The sequence below is a fragment of the Cyanistes caeruleus genome, chromosome 2, assembly GCF_971803275.1.
Source record: "Cyanistes caeruleus chromosome 2, bCyaCae1.hap1.1, whole genome shotgun sequence".
In the NCBI taxonomy this organism is placed as follows: Eukaryota; Metazoa; Chordata; class Aves; order Passeriformes; family Paridae; genus Cyanistes; species Cyanistes caeruleus.
In genome coordinates, this window is record NC_141702.1 from 108,214,918 (window position 1) to 108,239,026 (window position 24,109).

The 24,109-nt window shown below is 41.9% G+C and overlaps 1 long non-coding RNA gene across 1 annotated transcript; it reads right to left on the reverse strand.

Annotated features, from left to right (window-relative positions):
- Nucleotides 1-767: 767 nt before the first annotated feature.
- LOC147655102 (uncharacterized) lies at nucleotides 768-23,073 on the reverse strand. The gene is made up of 2 exons (XR_015283798.1): nucleotides 22,743-23,073; nucleotides 768-2,810 (listed from the first exon to the last, which is right to left on the reverse strand). It is a non-coding gene; the product is annotated as an uncharacterized LOC147655102 (long non-coding RNA).
- Between the last annotated feature and the right edge of the window lie 1,036 nt (nucleotides 23,074-24,109).

A 24,109-nucleotide genomic window follows, 5' to 3' on the forward strand; every position in this document is an offset into this window, starting at 1 on the left:
AGCTTCTCCTGTCACCAATCTTCTTGAAGATTAAGTCCATGCAACTAATCAGTTCCCACCTTGGGAAAAGATTTTTAACTGGAATATTCTTTCTTAAAAAAACACATTTTCTACAGCGCCTGGGAAAGACTGGCAAAAACTACCCTGTGATATTTTTTTTTAGCTTCTGATTACTAGACTTCTCACTGGGTAGAGACTAGCTAAGGTCTCGAACCTCTGAGATAGTTCAGCCATCCAAGGACTCTGGTACCATGACTTTTTTAATCTGGCTGATTACCACTTAACATCGGTGCTGGAGACTGTGGAGATTGTGGAGGCTGTGTCATGTTTAGTTAAAGAAAAAAGATAAAACGTTTGAAGCTGTAATTTCAGCCTTTAAGGATGCCCTTCGGTATCCTTGCAGCATTGCAGGGATCCCAGTGTTCAAGGAAGATATTCCACTCCCTCTGACCTGGCAGTTAATTAATCTTTGAAGAAATCTATCCCCTCACATACTGAGGAAGAGCCAAGAGTTGATGAGGACAAAGCTTTGAAACCAGAGTCCTCCTGCTGGGTGAGGAAATGCAAATTATTCCCAGGTGATGGGTAAAGGAATGAGGAACAGGTTATATATGATGCCTGGTTAAGGTAATACTTTTTTATTATTGGACAAAATATAAACCACTTATTTCATTCATCACTCACCTTTAGAGAGGGGGATAGCTGTGCCTGTTCAATTAAAAAGAAACAAAAGAACACAGTATGATAAGAGTATGTGCAGCCCCACCACAGCAAGTCTTGCAGTCATTGTTTTACATTGAATAAAATATTGGCCTTTTATTAAGTCTATTACATTTCTTAATTTGTTTTAGACTGTGTTCACTTCCTTGTTATTGTTTTAAATTCACAAGGGATAATTTTAAACTAATCTTCTCATCTTTTGCAGAAAACCCTCATCAATAAGCACTGAAAGGATGATTAAAATATCACTCCATGTAGAACAAACTAAGTCAAAATTACTGTGGGGAGTAAATTACCCTAACAGAGATATAATGTCAATGCCTTAATTTTGTGAAAGATTTATTATTGGAAAGGAGAAAGAAAATGTATCCTTAGTGCTGTAAGCAGGTCTTTGTCAAAACAGCTTTTTTAAACAGATAAATAGCATGGTTTGGTTTAATACTTCCTCATCCACAGTGAAAGAAAAACTCAACAGAGAAAAAATGCTAACAGCCTTATCAGTGTCCCAGGGATGCAATGTCCAAGTGTCCAGAGCACCTGAATTTGTCTCTCTAGGCTGCAGGGATGTGGTTGTAACAGCTCACTTCATACTTCTGCCTCACATGGAGCTCTCTGCCACCTCTGGAGCTGCTGTCTCTGTCCAGGAGTGTCCCCATCCCTGCGACCAGCCCCTCTTCTCCCAGGGCTCAATCCCAGCCTGTCCAGCAGGAGCTGCAGCTCCCCGGGCTCATTGCACTCAGCCCCTGTTCCTTCCCTGGCATGAGCCAGAACTGCCCCTCTTCAGCCACGGTCAGACAGGGCTCTGCATCAAGCTTCTCACATTATTTTAACACTGGTTAAAAGGAGAGGGTAATGTGGTCCTAAAATATTCTGGCAACAAGGCTCTAAAGCTGAATAGTTCCTGGGCTCATCTTCCATTTTTATCCTTGCACTGTGTTTTTGCTCCAACTACAAGCAAGCAACAGCCTGTAAATCTTGGATTTTGCCTTTTATTTTTTTTGTTTTTTGTTTTTTGTTTTTTGTTGCTTTTCTTTTCATGTATCTTTTCATTCCCTCCCAACAAATGTTCATTTATTCTCTTGAAACCCTTCCAGGATTGCCTGCCTAGTTATTTACCTTTGATTTACATGGAATAAGAGATACTTAGTATCCTTGTCAAACTAATTTTTGAAACTTGCTATATTAACCTATAATCCTTAAGGATATTTTTATTTCTTTAATCTAGATATGAATATTTGAATTCTCCAGCTATCACATCATTCGGTTCTCAGGTAAATTCCTTAAGGATACTTCCTCATGTTTTCACATTTCTTCCTTGTTCTAACTCGGTGGCAAAAGTAATGACAATATTGAGCAGCCCTTTACTGATACAAGGTAACACACCTTGAAGTTTAGTCTGTTTTTTACAGACTGCTCGAGTTAAATTTTTATACCCATTCAGATCTGATGTGTCCTTCTTTATCCTGCTGCACTTAAAACATATTTGTGACTAAAGAAAGTCAAATGACCAATATACTTCCAAATCCTGCCAGCTGCTGTGTTTGTAAACTGACCAAGTGCTAATTTAGCCACCAAAGCAATTTTCAATAGATTTTTCTTTTGCTGTTATACAAACAAACAGATCTCTCTGATGAACAGCTGATAAACACCTAGGGCTGGACTGACTTAAACACTGTCAAATATCCGTCATGACAAATCATCCTATAAGATAAAAACAAAAGGCATGGCCGCCAAAAGTTAAATTATTTTCTTTTGCCTAAATTTTCAGTCTAAGCTGTGTTACTCGGTTATTCTAATGCAGTTTCTTGGTGGTCAGCAGTGCTGCAGAAGCAGAACAGGCACTCAGACAGATCCTGCCTCCCACCAAAACACTGGACAAAAAGAGCAGCACCTTGGATGAAGTACAGAGAGATAAGCAGACCAGTTATGCTCCACAGAGGGAATTCCCAGGAGAATCAGTGATGGAGCCATGGTGTCCAGTGCTTGTCTCAGCAGTCAGCTCACTCCTGTTCTTCACCTCTCGTTCCACACGGATGTCCTCTGCCTTGGAACCTTCCTGCTTTTGACACATTGAATTTTCCCACTCTCCTCTGTGAAAAGAGACACATAATTCATTTATTTATTCAACAATGTCTGATGCTTCTGCTGCAAAATTACCCTTTCCATTTTGCAGAATCCCCGTTGCCTCATTCACTTCTTATTCTTTATCCACTTGAAATCCCTCATATTTATTTTTACTTCTTGTCCAATTTTCATTCTGTCTTCTATCTTTCCCACTCTTATGGCTCCTTTAACATTTTCCAGTTTATCTTGTAATTTTTTCAGATCACCTCTAAGTTCAATCTTTCATAATTCATGTGTCCTTTGCTGCCCCTCTTCCCACTTGAAAGTCACAGTTATCTGCATTATTTTGCTTTCACAGCTCTCATTGCAGAACAATGGCAAAATTCCTATTGATTTCAGTGGAAATGGGGCTCTTGGAGTATTTATGGCCTTGCACAACACACATAAGCCCTGGGCAGGGGGAGACAATGTAATTAAGCAATCCAGGATGACAGCCCACACTGCGCTGCCGATTAATGGGTGTGCAGCGTGTGTAATAAACGTGAGCCTCTGGCACACCTGAGGTGAGCATTAATCAGCCCTTTGGTACAACCTGAAAACTCTGATCATTATGAAATGGGTAGTTTAAACATTAAAATGCCCTTTTTTAAGTGATAGAAATCATTAATCAGAGCAGAGATCTACTCCTGTGTCCATGACTCCATCAGGCTGCAGTGACTTTCCATCACTGTTCCTCTTCATCCTGCAGAAAGAAAGGGTGGGACACAAGAAAATAGACAAAGTACAAGCTGTTTTCCCACCTCACCTGAGAAGGGGTCTGTCTGAACCCATGGAGGGCTCACCTGTCCCATCACCATGCCCCTGAGGCTTACAGGAGTTCCTGCCTTGTGCCACCATTCAAAGAAAACGTGGTCATGTCACAGCCACGAGGTGCTCTGGTCACACTGGATCACTCAGAGAGGTGCCCTGAGTGTGACCACACTGCAGCTCAGGTGCTGCCTGCACTCCTGTTTGCACAGGAGAGAACTGATAGCTACTTTCAGAGTCAGTCTCCATGGCTCTTAAATTCATTATGCTGGGAATCACAACCCTGCTGAAACAGTATTGAGCCCGATTTGCACCAAGGATTATGTGAGGTACCTCATCCCCCTTGGAAAACCCAGCACTGCATGCACCTGCTGACATCCCCCTCACTCTTCCCCCATGTAGCTCAGGGCTCACCTGTAGCCTCTAGTGCTTTTTTGACCAGACACCTCCAGATTCACAATGTAATATCATTTTCCTGCAGCATTAGCCTCCCAGATGCCTTCTAATGGGCAGACCTCCTACTCCTACTGCCTGCGTGCTCTGCTGTGGCCATCTGCAGAGCTGGGGAGGAGGAGGGAATCCAATAATGGGTAATGGTGAGCCTGCAGGTGTAGCACCTGCCATAACACCCTCTGCTCCATGCTGCACTCTCTAACACTTTAGGACAAACCTTCTCCCACCTCCCTTCCATCTCCTACCAGAAAAGCTGCACTCAGATGGTGAGAGAGGCTGAAACCCACACCCCCACACTGGGGGCTGAACTGTTCTCACTGATGTCCCAGATAATTCTGCTCTAAGTTATCAGACCTCCTCCTGTGAATCAGCTTTTGAGTAGCAGACAAGATAAGAAAGAAGCAAGCAAGAACAGTAATGTCAGAAACCTGTAGAGAAGCAGATCTCATTCAACAAAGACTGAAGTACTCTGTTGTCCAGTGCTTTTCCCCAACACAGGGAGCAATGCAAAAACCCAGTCCTCCAAATTCCACACTTGACTAAATAGCTTCTTTCTCTCTATTTGCACTGGGAAGGGTAGCTCAATGCTATGTTTGTTTTCCAATTTAAAGCCCACACCAACACGTTCCAAAAGTGTTGGCATTTTCATTTTGTTCAACTTAATGGAGGGTGACTCAAACCTTAAGCTGTTTGATTTTGGAAAGCAAATCAAATATACAGTGCAGCAGAGGGTGAGGAATGCTACAGCTCTGTACCAGAGACATTTAAAAGCAAATTTCTCTGTTTCCCTTCCAGAACAACTCAAATCCCCGTTCAGTTCTGTTGTATCCATACACTTCCTTTCTGAAGGGACCTACCTCAGACATCCAATAGCTTCACATGCCTGCCATTTCTTTCTTTTCTTTTACTTCTGTGAATCACTGACACTTCCAACTCCCTCAGAGCCAAAATGGTATGAGTGTCCCTATCCTTTCTATGCATAAACACAACCAGAATAGCCACAAAGCACAGCAAGAGGTCTCAGCTCTCATATACAGGAGGTGTTCCTCCTTAGCGCTGCAAAAAGAGCACAAAACCTCACTTGGCCCCTGAGGTTTTCGCACATGTAGCAGGTTTCCTACAAGCTGGACACTGATGTATCCCACCCCATCAGTCCCTCTGCTGCCATGTGTTGTCATGCAGGTGAACAAGTAAGTTGCAGACAGTGATGATTTTTCTTTTTGGTAACAATTTGCTTTGCAGATCTGTTACACAATTAACCAGGCTGGATCCCAGCAGCCATTTGGGGGTATATAATTTTTCCCCCATCTGCAAACTGAAATGTTCTGGGGAAGCAGTGGAACATCAGAGACAGGCACCAGAGATTTTGTGAGTAGACCAAAGCTCTCTGCTTTCATCAGGAGGAGAAATATTCTAGAAGAAGGGTATGTGCCACAACTCTTTACTGTGAGGGTGGCATTGGAACAGTCTGACAGAGAAGTTGTGGGTGCCCTTGGGGGTGTATAAAGCCAGGCTGGATGAGGCTTTCAGGATTAGACCACTTGGTTTAGTAGAAGGTTTTCCTGCCCATGGCAGAGGGGTTGGAACTAGAAGCTATTTAAGGTCCTTTCCAACCCAAACCATTCTATGACTCTATGAACCAGAAACAGGAATCGAAGCATTTGCATCTCAGAACTGAATTCAGCAATATACAAGAGACTAGGATAGTGTGCTTCATACAAAATAAAAACCAGAAACAGCAGCTTTTGGGGGCTCAGCAGAACATTTTCATCTCTAAATCACATAACCAGCTGGCAGCTCTGTAGCTGTGCATGAGAGGCAGAACTTGCCACAGTGCTGAGAGGCAGTATGATACAGAAACCTTCTCTGGAGGCTTTGCTCTGGGCACGAAGGGAACTGCACAGCCCGGCATGGCCTCAGCTGCTGGTGCAAATCAGAGTTAGCACTAAGGAAATCACTGCCACAGAACGAATGCACATCACCAGAGGCCTGTCATTTAAATGGCAGCATGGGAGCAAATAAAGGTTGAGGCAAGTGACTAGCTAGAATTAGATCTGGGAGGATTAAAAGAGAAGCCCTACTGAAGAAGACAATTTCCGAGTGTCTCTTTGTTCAGCCTTTACCCATCTAATCTGAAATACTCAAGCCTATTTCAAAGTATTCAATTTTGGTTCTATTTAAAAAAATAAAAAAAACCCACATAAATGAATCACTCTTTTGGCTGTGACAGTCAGCTCTCCAGCTAGTAAGAAAATTTCAGAAGTTTTTGTAGTAAATAGCTTCCAGCAGAGAATGATTAGCATGAAGATTGATTGTGTGATTTGCCGTAGTATATGGTAAACGTTTTCTGCAACTAAATAAGAAGAGCATGATCCTACTCTGTGGGAGGGCTGGCTTTAACTGTTCAGAACATCCCAGGGAAAAATAGGTGCTCTTAAAAAACTATAAAAGAAGTACTAAATAGTGTTTTCTCTTTCCACCGCGGAAGGTCAGGATGACCTAGCGCTGTTGCGGTAACATTTTTAACTTAGAGGATGATAATTACAGGTACATTTCCACCTCCAGTGCTAAGAGAAAATACCACACTTGGTATTAATCACACCTTCAGCACCAAGCAGTTGTGTGTGTGGCCCCCAGGGTCTTTCACTGGGACCAGCAGACCTGTGGCAGTGGTGAAGGCAGCCCTTACCTGGGCTCTCAGCCCCGTACAGCTGAGCTGTGCTTCCACATTCACCAGAGCTACAACAGTGCTGTATTATAAAAAATGCAGGTATCCTCAAATGCACAATGAATTCCTAACAATGCCCCAGATCCTCGCCTCTTTTCACCAAAATGATGAAGAGCCTGACTTCTACCTACCAAATACGCAACTAGACACCCCCATCATGTATCTGTTCAGCCTGTTCTCTTTAATGAAAATATATTCCAGAGAAAAGGCTCCCACACTGTCACTCAGAACAAATATGCAAAATTAACAGCGTATTTCAAGATCTTTGCAGGCACAATCCCATTTTCTGTGATGGAAAGAGCCTATTTTGGAGGAAAGCAAGCAGTGCACTTGCCTGGGGCTCCAGGAAAATGTGCAAACCCTCCAAAGTATCCTTGAGAAAAGAAAAGGACCCATCTGTCTCAGGTCTCCATTTCTCACAGTGCACAAATAACACTTCCAGAAGCAGCCTTGAATCATCGGAGCTGCTTTACTGCATCACTCATGCTGCAGCACTGCTGAGGAGAGAAGTGGGGCAAGGCTCCATAACTGAGCAGGGAAAAAAGTTGCTGCAAAAGAGTCCTTTAATTTCTCCCCCATCTCTCCCACATTCAAAAGTGAAGGGAAGGGGTTGCTCAGAGATGGGGGAGGAGATGGGCTGTGGGCAGATGCTGGAATTTAAGACAGTTGTTTGGCAGCAGGTAGCTTTCTGTAAAATGCTCCATGACTCAGTCCCATCTGAGGCTTTGCAAGCAGAGGAGAGACTCAAGAACACTTCAGTCATTATTTCAGATTCCCAGACTTTCAGACAGATGCACATGCTCAGAAATCCAACAAAAATATTATAATTACTGCAGCAGAGACCCTATAGGGGATACTAAGGATGATTTCCCTGTCTGGTTTTTCATTTCACTTACCCTTCTATAGCTGGTAGTATCTATACACTAACATTATTCTCCTTTCTGCTTTAATTTGGGCTTGGAGCTGCCTTAAAATGATTTTATGCTTTCTTAAAAGGCTGTGTTACTTCCAGCAAGAGATGGCTTTTACTGAGAGCATTTCCCCCAATGACTTTTTAATCTTCCTACCCTTGACCTTTCAGTTCAAAATATTAAACAAATCACAAGCTCTTACTTGTATTTATTAGGCCATTAAAAACCAAACCCACCCTTCCCCAACGCTATGTGGAAAAAGGGGAGCCCAAAGCAAGAAGGTCTAGTACTAATTATAGTACTAAAGACCAAACACATGTGAATTATTCCTGTGACATTTTCCATTCTTGTTGCCATCTTCATAATGAAAATGAGGTGCCAGAAGCTTCATTCCCCATACCCAAACTTTATGTGATTTCAGTTATGGGCTACATTACTTTGAGGTTTTTCAATATTTGGAAGCTGGGCCAGCTAGCCATTCTCCTAAATTTCTGACTGCAGACTTAACAACCCGTGGAGAGGAATACATTTCAAGACTCAGGTTCTCAGCCTGTGTAAATGCACAGATATGGAGAATCTTATACCAAAGCTCTTCTAAGCACTGTGCACACTAAAAGGCAGCACACAGAGAAATGCAACAGGTCAAAGATCTAGAAAGAATTTTTAGTGAAACTGAAATTTTCAGAAAAAAGGCAAAGAAAACAAACAAATAAAAGCCACAAAAAAACCTACATAAACTTCCAGGCACCAGAGGTTTAAGAACAGCTGCAAGATTTGGCAGTGTTGATGGTATTTTAGATGAAGTAGCTATTGCAGAACAGGACAGTTTACAGCAGTAGATATCACAGAGCTTTCCTTTTCTTTCTTCTAGTGACTACATTTCAGACAAGATTCCATTCATTTACTTTGCCATCATATTTTTTTTTTAAGTTGAAGTGGTCTGTGGAAAATGTGAAAGGGCATTGTATATCAGTGTACTCTGACAAATACTTCCATGTCCAACACTGCCAAATAGCAGCATTTATTCACCTGCTTCTGCTCAACCCAGCTCTTATATGAGGAGCTTCAGCAGATTAATTTGAAATGCTGAATTTGGAGCTGCTGTCCAAAAGAGCAAAAAGTTCATTTCTGTGAGGAAGTGGGAGACATTCAGGTGCAAGCCAATGCGTATTAAAGAGCGTGACTTCCAAGTGCAGAATCAAAGAAGGTGAGAATAAAAAGTGCATTTGAGGGAGGTCTTTACAAGTATTTTAATTTGCAATGGAGGAAGCACAGACTTTCTCAGAGCTACTGCAACAGCCCAAGGTGACAAAGAGCAGGTAGCTGGGTGTTTCACTCTTCCCTGGCAGAGGAAGGTCAGCTTATGTCCTGCTAAGGCTTATGTTACAGCAAGACAGTGGAAGGCACGGTTCTCAGCCCAAAGATTTACAGGGTTTGGTGTTATTGCTTGTGTTATTACTGCCTGTGCCTTCACAAAGGAGTTAACAGACAAGGAAAAGGCTGGAATGCTCACAAGGCAGGGAGATTCCAAGTGGCACTTTCACCCAACCACTGGGTGTCTGCAGCCTGCCTTTCCAAGCAGGGCTATTCACACTTAGAGGTTACCAAGTTTCACAGCCAGTCCCCTGTAACAAGAAGAGGGCGATGAACATTTTGCTTCTGAAGCAACAAACTGGATGTGGTACTTTCACACCACTCAGCTGAGCACACATTACAGCGCTGTCTGGGTCTCTGTTAACAATCATAAAGAGATATCAGACATTTCCTAAGAATCAGGTTACAAAAATGTAGCTGAGAGACATGCAAGGACATAAAAATTCCAATGAGATAAAAGCATCCCTGTTTACATAGCAATTCTGCTTCATTAGACTCAATGTGGCTTCATTATATTCAATGCCATTTAGTTTTGATTTCAAGGCTGCTTGTTTATACTGAGGCAGAGAGGGGGAAACACAAAACTCTGGGCTGAATGCAATGTTGAAATGGATTTTAATATGCAATAAAATGTATATATCATGTTCTAGTTAAGAGAGCATCACGATTTGCTTACATATGTTCCTGTACAATAGATATCGTAAAAATTAAATTTGCCTTCACTAAATCCCATAAGCAGAGAAACTCTTGATTGAAACAACTCAAAAACTATTCACAACAGAGTTCTCTTTTTCACCTATTTATGCATATTTTCTGCTAGATTACATCCACTCCTATTCAGGGCTTCAAAGAATTTTTTTTTTTTCTCAGGGATGAATTTCACTTATTAGTATTGATGCATATGTCCACTGGAGTCTTTTGCCAATGACAAAAAATCCAAGGGACATGGGCTGGTACCTTTGAGGCAGAACAGACTATTTGCCACTCTGTAAAATTGCCTACTTTCTTAAAATGCCTTTTATCAAATTTCTTATATGCAGCAGCTCAAACCCACTAAGGGCTTAATTTTTCATTTTATTGTATGCTATTTTGCTCATCTTGCTATAGGGTTTCCCTGAAAGTGCATAAACTCATTTTAATTGTTCCCAGAGCTGACTCCCATTTAATTAAATGGTAGTACTCCAGCAAGATTTATTATACAGAAACTGAGACTTTTTTAAAGCTGTAATGGAACATATAATAGATGTGTCACATTTTAAAAGCCTAATTAAATCTATTGTTTCTCTATGTCCTCAGCATGTGTCTCTCAAGTGTAAGATATAATTTTAAATGGCTGAGATGTTTATTTCCGTGATCACATGAGCCGGATCCACATTTTAGGTGGTTGCTCCTGGCCAAGCGGATGGAGCAGTCAGTAAGGGCATGTGTGGTGTGGGGCACTGCATACAACTCAGAAAAGGGGAGGGAGTGGGAACCAGAGGACATGTTTTGCCCTTGGTGGGTTTTATCTGATGTGCCTGGATGGGAAAGGGCGCTGAGGCAGGCTTAGGGACGCAGGTGGAAACCCGGTCCCATTCCCCCACAATGTGCACAGCTTTCTGGCCTTCCACACCCCCAAACTGAGCCTGAGCCCTGCAGAGATGAACAGGGGAGAGCTGGACCACCAGGGAGCTTTCCACCTCAGCAAACAGCCTTTACAAACAGAGAAACCCATCACTGGTGTGGTGCAGGGGCTGGGCTTTACCTGCCTGCAGCAGGGAGCAGAGGCAGCTCTTAAATCCACAAGGAGGACTGAGAAGGGTGCAGGCAATGCCAGCATGGGAGCAGAGCAGGCACAGAACGCTTTCCTACAGGGATGCATCCCAGGACAGGCTGTTCTGAACTGCCCCATCCTCAGGGATGTGCCTCATAAATAAAAGTCATTTGTCTGGAGCTGGCTGGGATGGCAGCTTTGCATGAGCTTCCCCCTCCTAGCTCGGGGGTTCTGGAGTTTGGTTTCTTTAACCACCTCACGTACCAGCTCTCAGATGCTAAAAGGAAAAAAAATTACAGTGATTATTAGGACAGAGCCAGGCAGGATTTTTTCCAAAGCCCCCAGCATTAAGCAGACTCTTGTCCCAAAATGGAAGCTCCCAGCATTTTCAGGGGTAATTAGGCTGCAGCCTGCCTTTCTAAGAGAAATTCCCCTTTATCTGTAATCTCGGAACAGAAGGGATGTGCAGCATTTCAGAGACAAGCTGAGCTCCAGCTGAGGGAGGATTTGAGCCCGTGAGGAGGAACTCGGCTGTCCCAGCGGTGTTTGAGCCGCGGAGCAGAACCCAGGGCTCGCCTCAGAGCTGTTCCTGCTGCGGTCAGAGCCACTGCACCCCATCCCTTCTGCACAGTTAATACAATCTCAGCGCTTTTTAAAGGCAATCTAATACAGCCAGTCCCTAAAAATGAGAATAATAACAGGCACCAAGGGAAGCAAATTCCCTTAGAGATCATTGGAGATTATCTTAAGAGAAGAAAATTCAGTACAAGTTCGACACAAGATGTAATAACTCCTGAGAAACACCCTTTTATGGAGAATCAGAAGCACGGTGGTTATTTAGTCTTTGGCATCTATAACCTCTTATAGTGAAGAATACATTGTAATTATTTAGTCTTAAATAAGTAATCACTTTTTTCCTGCTTTAATATTCTGAAAATAATTATATTACTTGAGGTTCATTAACTGTTTCCAGCAGAATAACCAGCTTTATTTAATTAGCTGGATGAAGCTTTTTAGTTACTTATTTTCTTTCCATCACTGATTAAACATTAGTTTCAGAAGATTAGCAGCCATTTTCTTCCAGTCAGTATGCTCTCTAGTTTATAATCTTTCCATGGGAGAAAAAAAAAATGGCAGTAAATCAAACTGAAATGCTGTGCTTACTTAGAAAAGACATCACTGAGAAATAAGGTTTGCTGAACTCTTTCATCTGCTATCCCAACCTTAGCAGTGGAAATGGTAAAATGTTCAAAAGCAAAATGAATACCACTTGTAAGGGACCAGATTCTCTAGTTACACCTTTATTATTGAGCAAGAACTGTGCTCTGGTTATCCTCAAAGGGACACTGGCATGACATAAGCATAAACCTGATTTAATACACGAACCATGAATTCCACTCTCCTAGATTTGATACCAAAGCATATCACTTCACAGATTGAAATATGAACTGTTGCTCTCCCAATCCAGTTCCAGCATATTATGGGCATCAGACATTCAGGAGTTATTCTTTTTCCTTAAATCTGACTGTAGGCAATTCCTACAGCAGTCAGTTCTACACATTTTCTGTAGAAGTGGTGAGTGAAGCTCGCCCCTGCATGCTTCAGCTGACCCAAAAGGACAAAATAAATAAGTTTGCACATGTGTACTTTGCTTTTTGGCAAAGTAAAACTCCTTGTATGCTACCCTGGAAGAAAAGGGGCGTGGATTGGAGGGGAATGGTGAAAGGAAGAAAATATTTTGGAAACAGATGCCGTCTGTGTCTTTACCAAAAGCACCATCCAGGCAGCAAACAGCCCTGCCATCCTCCAGCCTGCCACGTGCAGGGAGAGAGGGAGAGGAAGGTTTGCAGGCTGTGGGTCTTGAGCAGGACCCTGGGCCACTGGGAACCCAGCACAGGCTCAGCAGGTGAGGAATATTTTTATCAGCAATTTACATTCCTATGTAAAGGAGCAGTCACTGTAGAAATCACCACCTTCTCTTGCTGAACACCATCTAAACTTCACAGTGGAAAAGATCTGGACCACCAAAAACAAATGGTTATGAGATGGCTACATAACTTCTACTGCATTAGGAGAATCAACAGCTTTGTAAAAACAAGATCCAGCCACATCACCTGTCTAGTAATGTCTTATCTTATTTTTTTTTTTTTTAATTTTAGCTGACAGAACCTCCACATCTACAAAGCCTACAAATACAAGCATGAAATTTTATATCCCTCCTTTCAGTAGGGAAAAAAATATTGTCTCAGCTTGCTTAGCCAGTTAATTTTCGTGCCCTGCACAAATTGTGTTAGTCTGCAGCAGCAAAGCCAGAACTTTCCCACTGTCCCTGCAGCACATTCCCTTGGAAGTAAGAGCAGCCAAGCAAATGCATGACTGCAGACTTCAAAAAGATGCACTGCTTTGATGTGTCATGGGCTTCAGGCAGCAGGTGTTGGCAGGAGGGTCAGGATTGGTGTATGGATCTTTAGTGAGGGCATAAATTGATTTCATCATCAGTAATAGACTTTTGAAATGAAAATGCAATTTGTTTTAACTGAAAATGACAATAAGACATATATAAATATGACAAAATCCTATATATTTAATATTTAATAATTAAATATTAATAATTAATATTTAATTATTAGTCACTGTTACCTTTCCTGTGCTCTCTTTTTGAAAGTAAAAGGCCTTTTTTTTGCAAGTATCATACAAACACTGACCTAAGCTCTCAGATCTCTTTACAGAGTCAAAGATCTCTTTACATTTGCCATCCTAAAACAACTTTACTTCAAATTGCAGCTTCAGGAGGAATTCAGACTAAATATTCCTGCATGGCATGTGCAATATATGTCCACATAAGGACTCCTGCAGCAGATGCAATGGTGCACTACAAATGACTGACAGGAAGATTGGGGGAAGAGCCTTTTGTTTATTTGCACAGAGTCAATACCCAGCCAGCCAACAGTCAGAATTCAGACACCATTTAACACCTATTGTCAGTAACCTGATCTATTTGATCATTATATACATTTTCACAGTGGGTGAGACCTGCCCAGAACTCAACAGAACATGTCCATCCATTGTCTGGGTGTAGCAGAAGAAAGATGAAAGGACACTGGGAAATGGTTTGCTTTCTTTTCAGGCAAGTGATGGGGTCAGGAATATAAAAAAAAAATATTTCAGCCTCTCATTTCATCCCTGTATAAGCAGTTACTAAGTTAGAGAAAGTCTCTTTACAGAAGAAGGACTTGATATGTATTTGTATAAAGGGTGAGGGAAAACTGATAGTAGGTGGCACTTTAGTTCCCATATTCCCAGAGCAAGATCAATGTTAAAGGATCACAAATTCAGCAAAGCAAAGTTTCTCCTTTAAACACAGTACAGCTTGGGAGGCTATTAAAATTCCCTGCAAGCATGATGGTATTGGAGTAATTTAATTATGTCTTAGTAAAATTCTTTAGTGCAAAATAGTAAAACCAGAAATTCTTCATGATTAAAGGACAAAAATAGTTTTTTTAATTATTAAATTTATTAAAAACTATTAAAATTTTTAAATTTTTTTAAATTATGTTAAGCATGTTACTCCATTTCCCTGTCTCTCAAAATCTGGCTTGCAACAAAACTGGAGGATGAAGCCAACAGCTCTGAATGAGATACTGCTCAGCACTGATTTCAGACACCAACTTCATTGACTCCAGTGAATCACTCTGGGCCACCACAATAAATTTGCACCAAGAACAAGTTCACTGCTTCAGTTTAGCCAGTCTGTAAGGAGAGGAATTCCTGTTTAAGGAGGACAACTAAGATCTTGATCCAGCATTAACAGGAAAAGCTTTCCTAACTGTAGCTTTACAGACTTCCAAAAATTTCAAACTTGTGGCTTTGACAGCCATTTCACAGATGCTCCTTCCCTCCAGCTCTGAGCCTCTCTGCTGGCTCTGTCCTGCTTTTCTATACTTTGTTGGCACCTCACAGCTCTGAAAACTATCACTTACTCTAAATTTTCTAGTCCATGCTCATAGCCAGCAACTGTGGTTGTTGCTCCTTTTCAATTTAGTGTTGTCATCTTGATTGACTAAATGGCAAATCTTTCAATAGCTGATGTGTTTTTCACCATGCACAAAATAAGCATCTGACGCTCAAGGTCACAGACAGAACTTGGGAGAGCAGGAAAAGAGCAACCCCTAAAAGCCAAACAATGGGAAACAAAATTAAAAATCCTGACATTTACTCTTTTTCATGGTGGATTGGTTTGCATGAAACTACATGTGATTTTTAAATGTTTTGGGCTATCAGAACAGATACTTCTCAGTCTGTAGATGGGTGTCAGGTTTTGGCAGCACAAAAAGTCATTACAATAAGTTCCCCTTCACTGTCCACCCAAACATAACCCCCCACCAGGGGACAGGTCATCTGGAAATTTATAAAATAGCTCACCACCAAGACCAGTTTTCCTCATCTCTTTTAAATAGTAGATAAAAATTGTTCGCCAACAATTTGCACCCTGCAAGAAGATTTCATTGCATCTTGATAATTTAGGACTTTCTTTCCCTGCTGTCTGCAGTTAAGGCCTTTTTTTATCTGTTCCATCTGTGAAGTGCAATGAATTTCTGATAGACTTTATAGTGACTGTCCTTACAGTTTAAATCTTCCCAGAGAACTTGTTTACCTGTGCTTACTAACCAGGCTGTGCCGTACTAAATCATTTAAATGGACTTACAATTTGGTTGTAAAACATCAAGGGATGCTGACCAAGAACACTATCACATTATAAGCAGAAAACTCGTACTGTAAACATTGTTCTCATGCATTATACACAGTGCAAAGTTAGATATTTTATGCAGTAATGGAGGCAATAGAGGCAGTTTTTTCTAATAACATTATCAGTGTACAGAACTATCCTAAATATGACAACGTCTTGAAGCTCACAATGGGTTTGATTCTGCCCTGAATTAAGTGGTTTTCACCACAGTTCCTTTCAATTTTTGCTACAACAAGAAAATTTGAGCACCCCTTGGGAGCTCCATCCATGTGTGTACGTGTGGGTTATATTGTAGCAGAATTTGGACACTATTACAAACCTGATAACCTTCCATGGAACAAGGTTACCACCCATGGTAGCCCCTCCAGGGCTCCCTGGATATAGAGAAACTGGTGGGACTTGTGAATGATGCATGAAAGCCATATTATTTTATTAAATTTTATTACAGCAGGACCTCGAACATCCAGCCAGAGGCCAGGGCGCTATCGTGGCAGCTACTTTAAAATCATAACACAAAACCCCTGGAGACAACGTCACGAAGGAAGAGGTATTACCAGCATTTGATGGAGAGGAAGAATTCAGCTGACAGACTCAAAGATGACCACACAGAAGCATCTGGCAGAGCCACATGACGTGCCCACACAACCTGGGTCATCTGCCTTCGCATCAGGACACGTCTCCCTATCCTTATCCAGCTCTGAGTCACTCTTGACTTACTTAAAATGCCACAGCAAACACAAACATCAGCTCCTGAAACATGCCATGAATGCATTCACATTATCCAGGAGGGTAGAGCTGTCACCTCTAAAGAGTGATGTAGGGAACAAGAAGTGGATCTGTATGGTGTGGATGTGACCAGAGCCCTGCTAAATTACAGAGATGACAGAGCTGCACACTGTTACTGCTCAGCCCCAAAAACTCATGTTTATGCTGTTTAACTACTGACAGCTGGGGATCCTAGAGAATTTTGGGGGCTTAGGAATGATATCCTCTAGGGAAGGCCTCCTGAGATATCAGAATGAGTGACAGCACACTGTGATACTGTGCAGGAAGGATTTCTCAGCTCAGTTAAATTTAGCTTTTTTTCTTGTGGCTATCCAGACTTCACCAGCCATAACAGAGATAGGATTATAAGCCAAAGGCATTGCAAAACTTCATCTTAAGGAGTCAAAGGAGAGAATTAGGTCAAAATGATCTGAACCAAAATCTAGTGGTAGGAAGGAAGGAGAGCAAAATAGAAAACAAAAAATTCATAGCACAAATATCTTTGGTCCTTGGGAAGGAGAGAGTCATAGAGGGATGAGACCCAGCCACTGAAGTGTAAAGGAGACGTGATGAGGATGCAGTGGGACGTGGAACAGGTAGTTTTGTATTTTCCATCTCTTTCTCTGCTTCCAACAACCACCACATGTGCATCACCACATGCTTGTTGCTACCCTTCTGCTGCAAGTTTCCACAGCACTTTCTGAAACAAAAATGATCATACAACCATTAGTTTTGCTTTGGACACATAGGTAAAGCTTACTGAAGAGTTCACAATGAAGTGGATGAGGAAAGCATACCTGATCTTTTATCCTGACTCCAGCACATTGGCCACAACAGTCAGCTGGCCCAAACTGGCATGTTTATCAGACCCAGAAGAGGATATCTGCCATCCCCCAACATTATCTTCGTTCATTAAAAGCTCTGTGAACACTCCAGTCTGAGAAAGAATCTGAGAGAACTCAAACAGAATAACAGCTCTTCTTGATGAGCAAAAGTTGATTTGATCTATACTTCTTCCACCTGATTTATAGAAAAAGCATAAGACTGTGCTAATGTGGGGTCAAAGGATGATCCTCTGGGTCAAATTCTGCTCACAGCTGTATAAAAACAAATTTGTACATCCATTTAATTGGTATTTAAATTAGTGCAACCAAGTGAAGAAATTGTCTAGTTGACTCTGATCTGACTCTCACACTACGAAAATTTAAAGCACAGCAGAAACTCCTATTTAAATAGCCAATTTTATGCAAAGGGACTGGCAACCTCTGCATCCTTACAAGTCAGCAGTACCACCTCTTAGCACAACCAACACTTCATTTTTAAGCATGCACTTCCATGCTTTGTCCCATAGTCACCTTATCTTAAAGGGGAATTTCCCTATACATCTCTGAAAGCCTCTACATTGTCCTCCTTGCAAAGCCATCCCAAAATTTTCCTACAAAGCTGGCAGAACTAAGAGAAAAAAAAAAAAAAAAAAGAAAAATCACAGCTGCAGTGAAGCTTCTGGCAAACCAAGGTCCCTGCTGTCCATGCACAAAACCATTTCCTCCACCCATTAGTTGCTGCCCACACTTCCCTGAGCTCACCGAGATCTGTTTGTACAGCACTTGGGTACGTCAGGTCCATGGCCCATACTGAGTGTTCCCAGGCACAAGTGTAACACAGACCACAAAGAAATCATTATCAAATCACTGGGAAGCTAAAAAGAAGCAGCTTTTCACCCACTTCCAGCAGACAAGAGGGAACTCGAGCTTTCCTAACTTCTGCTTGTACAATTAACACTCTTTCATTTCACTTTATCATCATGGGGCATTTTTCTATTTGAAATTGTTTATTAACCTGAACCAATTTTTTTACTATGTATTTACATTTAATCATCCAGCAAGCCTGATTATCTTGAGTACTAATAATAATCAACACATTACTAACATCACTTTAGTTTTAAGCCTTATGACTAAACATTGCAAATTAATTCCAAGTTAATCAGTTTCATTAGCTATGCAAATATGTCTTCAGCTTAAAGCATTAAATCAGATTTAATTTGCTAAGACAATATTCACTGGGAGTTTATGCAATCCATTCTTGCTTTCTGTTAATTAAGGCACATTACACTGTGGGGTCTCTATGCAAAAAAAAAAAAAAATAAATCTGAAAAGACAAAACTGTAAGACTTGTGCCTTCATTTGCAACTTTTGTATTGTGACAAGATCTGAAAACAAAAGGGAAAAAATCAAGTCAATGAGATCAAAAACAAAAAACAAGAAAATCACAACTTCCTTGTAGCAGAAAATAGAATGGATTTAGATGCATTTAAACTTGTATACATCATAAATGTTTTCTCAAGATTACTGCATTGGGTTTTTCTTGGAGCAAGAGTAGTAACATGACATCACAGCATATAGGAGTGATCTCACTTGTGCTTTAATGTATTTCAGTGGCAGGCATGAAGGAAACTCACTGAGGATGCAAAGGTGCAGAATTAGTCCTTACAGAATGTGCAGATGTACAGACACAGGAGAGTTTGTGAGCAACTAGCACTGTAAAAAACAAACAAAGCTGATCCTTTAATTTATCTGGGAAAATTTCCTTTGCATCAGTGGGTGTTTCTCCTGTGCAGAAATACAAATATCAATGTCTCTGAGTAGGGATTTAAATACCTGGCCTACTGGGCAGGAAATTACTAGAGATATCTAAGCACCAGGTTCTTAACACAAAAAACAATCTGGGAAATTGAGGAAGTGAGAGCCAGATGAATCAATGGGCTACTCTGGAGACTTGAATGGGCTGCAGCAGATCCAGCTGTGGATGTGCTCCTAGTTGCATCACATCTGAGCCTGCAGAAGAGCTGAGCATCCAAAGTACCAGCTCACACAGAAATCACTATTTACCCCTGCAAAATAAGGAAGGACCAGGGATTAAAATATGACTTGAAGTCCCCAGATGCCACTGATGAGTCAGTTGGCTTCCAGATGCTTCAGCTCTTAACTTTCTGTAACACTGGCCTGTGAAGAGGGATGCTTGAAGGACTGGAAAGAGCTTAATATAAAAGCACTGTGTAAAAGTTTGCTATTGTTTTCCAATCTATTTAGGTATTGATTATGTTGGATTATCCCAACAGCATTGTGGAAATAGTAGATCCACCCTGGGAAGTTCTGTATTCAGGAACACCTTGATGTTAAACTATGGAAATGGAATCCCTACTCAGTCTTGTGAGTGCTAATTTGAATGGCAGCGGGGTGACAGGGAATGGTGCAAGTTACTGGTAGTTATTCGCATTTTACATCACATCTTCACATTTCTGCCCTGTGCATTTCTCACCCTTTGCAAGGTTTAACATATCTAAAGGCTGGCCTCAAGCCACACAGAGTATATACATTTGTGTACAGCTTAAGTGTTAATGAGCAAAGAAAGAGCAGGGGTAATTAAGGATTGAACTTAGAGCTAATTTTCATTTGGATGGGCTGTAACTGTTATGTGATTTCAAAAGATTTTTCCATTTCAGATACATCTTGGCCTGGTACCAAGCACTTTTGATTTCAGTGACAATGAGCTGTGCCTCTCAACACTCATCACTCAGTCAGACCATGACTGGATGCACGAGGGGTTCCACACTCCAGTCATGCCACAGATCTGGCCACACTGCCCTCTGCAATGGCTTGTCATCCACACTAACATTGCTTTCCCATGAAAAAGTCCTTAGGGAAATGGATCAGGTTGGGTCAGCCAAATTTGAGAGGTGACAGAGGGATCTTCACTTTGCCCTTTTGGTATGTGGAACAAGTGAAATAATGTCACTTTTGAACCCCCTGTGCTGAGGTGCAGCTCTCCCATGACAACCCAAGCCTGAGGCAGAGGGGATGGGAGAGCCTCAGACCTATCTTTGTCACCCAACCAGCTTGTGCTTTTCTTCTGGAACACAATTCCTGAATCAAGAGTGAGCCTTTCCAAACTAGTGAAAACTTCCTGCTGTTCTTTTTCCATTCTGCAAGCCATTTCTCACAAGCCATCTGCCTCGACTTTGGCATGAGGATAATCTGGTTAGGTCTGGGTTGGCACCAAGCCGGTTCATTAAACCAGTGCTGTCTCAAAAATTGGTCTGCCCAAAAGGCACTTTCCTGGACCATCCATAATTCAGGTTTCTTTTGCACACCTAAATTGCATTAGTTACTATATAGAAGTCACATCTAAAGACAGATGTACAACTACACCCTGGGACAAACTCCACCCTGTCACAACTACATGAACTTGGAGTAACTGAACATAGAAAAATGGACTGGGTAGTAAAAGTTTGGTTTCACTGCTTCCTCTGGAGAGATCGAGGATGGGATACACACCTGCCTCCCGTGGCAGCTTCAGCAAGTATTTACCTTTTTAGCTGACCTTTTCAGGACAAGAGGATCCACAGGTAGCTGTACCTTCACCATTCATTAAACTCAGTGGGGGATTAATGCACACAACTAACTTCAGTCTTATGAATGTGCTCAACTTGCTTTTCATGAGATTGCTCACACCCATGCAATTTCAATAACTGAAAGACATCCCAGACATCAGAGACAAATAAAAAAAAAAGAAAATAACTTGTTGTTATTACAAGTACTTCACTCTTCACACATGCTTACAAATTTAAAAGGTATAGAATTAAAAAATTACTCATTTCCTTTAGTTTTTATTTGTCACAAATTAATATGTTTGCTTTTATTTTCGTTCTGAGCCCTTTACTCCCCTTAGCAGAGCACAAATCTGTACAAAGGTTTCATGGACACATAAGGAGCATTGAAGCTCCCTCAGCCTTTTAGGATTTGATAATCAATTAAATACCTACTTAATAAAGATCAAAGCAACAGAACTTTATTTTTTTAAAAAAAGAGAATATTTGCTTATTTTTTTCAAGTTTCTCAGTTGCTCATCTAAACAAGACACGTGTCAAAAAGTAATGAGGAAAGGTGTGAAAAGGGACTATCTTGACCTCTACATTTTTCACAACCAAGAGATGTGCTGAACAAATTTCATCCATGGAGCTGCAGCAATTACATATGAACTCACAAGAAGTGTGCTCTGTTCCCATTTATTTGACCCCAAAGCAGCTGAAGTGGAGGCTTAAAGCAACATCCCACACTGATACAACCTGGCCCCATTCTCAGCAGCTACACCAAGGACTGCCCCCATGACAGCAAAGAAAGATTAGGATCCTGTGGCCAGCCTGCCCTTGGCAAAGGCACATAGAACGCTGAGAAAGAAGAGAAAAATGAAAGTAGGGGCATATCCATGAAACATCTTTCTGATATTTATCCCACCCATATTCTTCTGCCTCATTTTATCTGGAAAACACTCTCCTCTGGCAGCCATGTACACAATCCCACACTTACTCTGAGCCAAAAGGAACGAGCTGGAGACAGGAGAGTTGAGCCAAAGGGTGCTTACTGTGTGATCTGGGCATGCAGCAACTGCTGGCTGCCTAAGCCAGAGCTCTTTCCAGCTCCCCTTCACACACAGCCTCCATCTGTGCTCAGGGGAGCCAGCAAGGGCAGCACCAAACCTACAGCTGGCAACACCTCTGGCTTCTTGGGCTGGTGTGGGGAGGTAGGAGAGTGTGAACAGAGCAACAATGAAAGGAGTAGGAAAGGATGCTGTGTGGGAGCTGGAAATAGGGAGGAAAAATCTAGTCCCCTACATGTCTCAGGATGGCAGTGCCTGTTATCCAGGCAGTGAACATACGGGGAGAGCTCCCTGAGCCTTAGGGATCTGCTCCTCTGGTCACCTTGGGCTGGCAGGGCCAGGGCAGGAGCAGTGGGCCTGGAGAGAGCTGAAGTGTACCAAGGCTTGCTCTGCTGGTACAAATGCCTTTTGGGAGAGCAGGAAGCTCTTACCACCCAGAGGAGGCCAAGGGATGGGATCTGAAGCACATTAGGGAATATGCTGCTGAGAGGCTGTACATGGGAGAACACAGCTCCAGAATGGCAGTGGGACATCCCAAATTAACTTACAGAAGTAGACAATTACTCCAAATCCAAACAAGTAAATAATCAGAAGCACTGAACCTCTGTGGCCCTTCCCCACCTCACTGGGCTTTGGTGATGTGAGCCACCATCTGAGGACTCGATTTCAATCTCCTTTGGCTGGTATTCAAACAAGACTGGCCCTGGTGAGCCTGACAAAACACTTCCTTTCATCCACAGTAGGCTAAGCTCAGTGGGAGAGCAAGAGTGTGTTCTGATGGGAAAGTCAAGAAGTGTTCCAGAGACAGCAGGTAGAGAACACATCTCAGAAGGACATTAGCAATTACAGTACAGAACAGAGAAACACAATAAAGCCACAGCAGCAAAGACCTCTCAGTTAATCTGAATCAGAAATTGTAGAGAAAAAAAAAAAGCAAGCAAAAGTTATAGCAAACTATAAAACATAAGAAAAACTACCTCTTACCTTCCTTTACTCCAGGCAGCAGCATGAAGGTGCTCAAGCCCCAACCAAGAGCTGCACCACTCATCTGGAAGGTGGCAGGCACAAATCCAAGCCCCCTCTGATCAGGAAAGGCACCAAACCCAGGCTCCCTTCCCCTTCCAGGCAGCAACATTTCTGCCCTTTGTGGAAGCTCTTTAAAAGACAAGGATGAGTTTGCAAGGATTTTCTCCTCCCAAATGATAGGTGTAGTGCTTTGCAGCTCTGCATCCTGAATGGATGCAGCTGTTTGCCTCCAGGAGCCCAGCTCCAGGGTGAGCTGGGCTTCATATTCCTGTCCCTGCCCAGAGCTCCCTGGCTGACCTGGATGGCTCCTTATACAGTTTGCATGACTTGGGATTGCTTTTTTGGTGGGATTGCATTCCCTCCATGAGCTTTACCAAGACGGTTACAGACCAAACCTTGGAGATGGGAGCTGATGCTGCAGTGGTTGGAGAGGTAATAGCCAGGGCAGAGACTTTCGGTATCAGCCCCAGCTCTTCAGCCTCAGGTTGCTGTTGTCTTCTGCAAAAACACATCACAGCTAAGCCCAGGTATGAAATGAAATAATTGGGGTCAGTCATCTCCTGGGGCTGTTCCCAAGCATTACTCCTTATCCACACCAGTGAAACATTACTGAAAAGAAAAAAAGAAATAAATGAATAGAAAAAAAAGAGGCATATGAGGCTAATCACAAGCAAACCAAAAGTTCCTATCATTTAGATCTTGATTTCTATCTCACTTCATGTTGGTGTAAATCAAAATGTCTTCTTCTTGAATCTCTGCCAGTAATCATTAAAAGGTTTTACAGAATAGTCTTTCTTTAGGGCTACTGGGCTTATATTCAGGGAGATAATCTGGTTGACAAGATGGTTGAAAGCATTAATCTTTCTGGATTCTGGCCCGACAATACAACACACACATCTCCTCCAAAAACATAATATCTGCTCTAGCTCATTACCTAAACAGCTGACAGACTCCATTAATTTGACACTGAGTTGGGGAAAAAAGAGCTGTATGCTTTGTAAGTTATATAAGGGCAAGCAGAAATCATTCCTACATGCTGTATCATTATTAATGCATTTTCTGACTGATGGCCAATTACACAAGGTCCTGCACCCTTGGAGAGGATCACCCTTGGAAATACTGACCTTGAAATAATGTAACCCTCTTGGATGTCAGGGGAAGAGGTAAGAAAGTTAAGCTGAAGATGGGTAACACAACTACTTTTTGAAATGAGCACCAAGACTTGAAATTATTCTCCTTTGTAAGTCTACATATCTTTGCCTAACTCAAGAACTTCTACTTTAATGAAGTCCCAGGAAAAACAGAAGTGTTAACTGCTTTCCAAA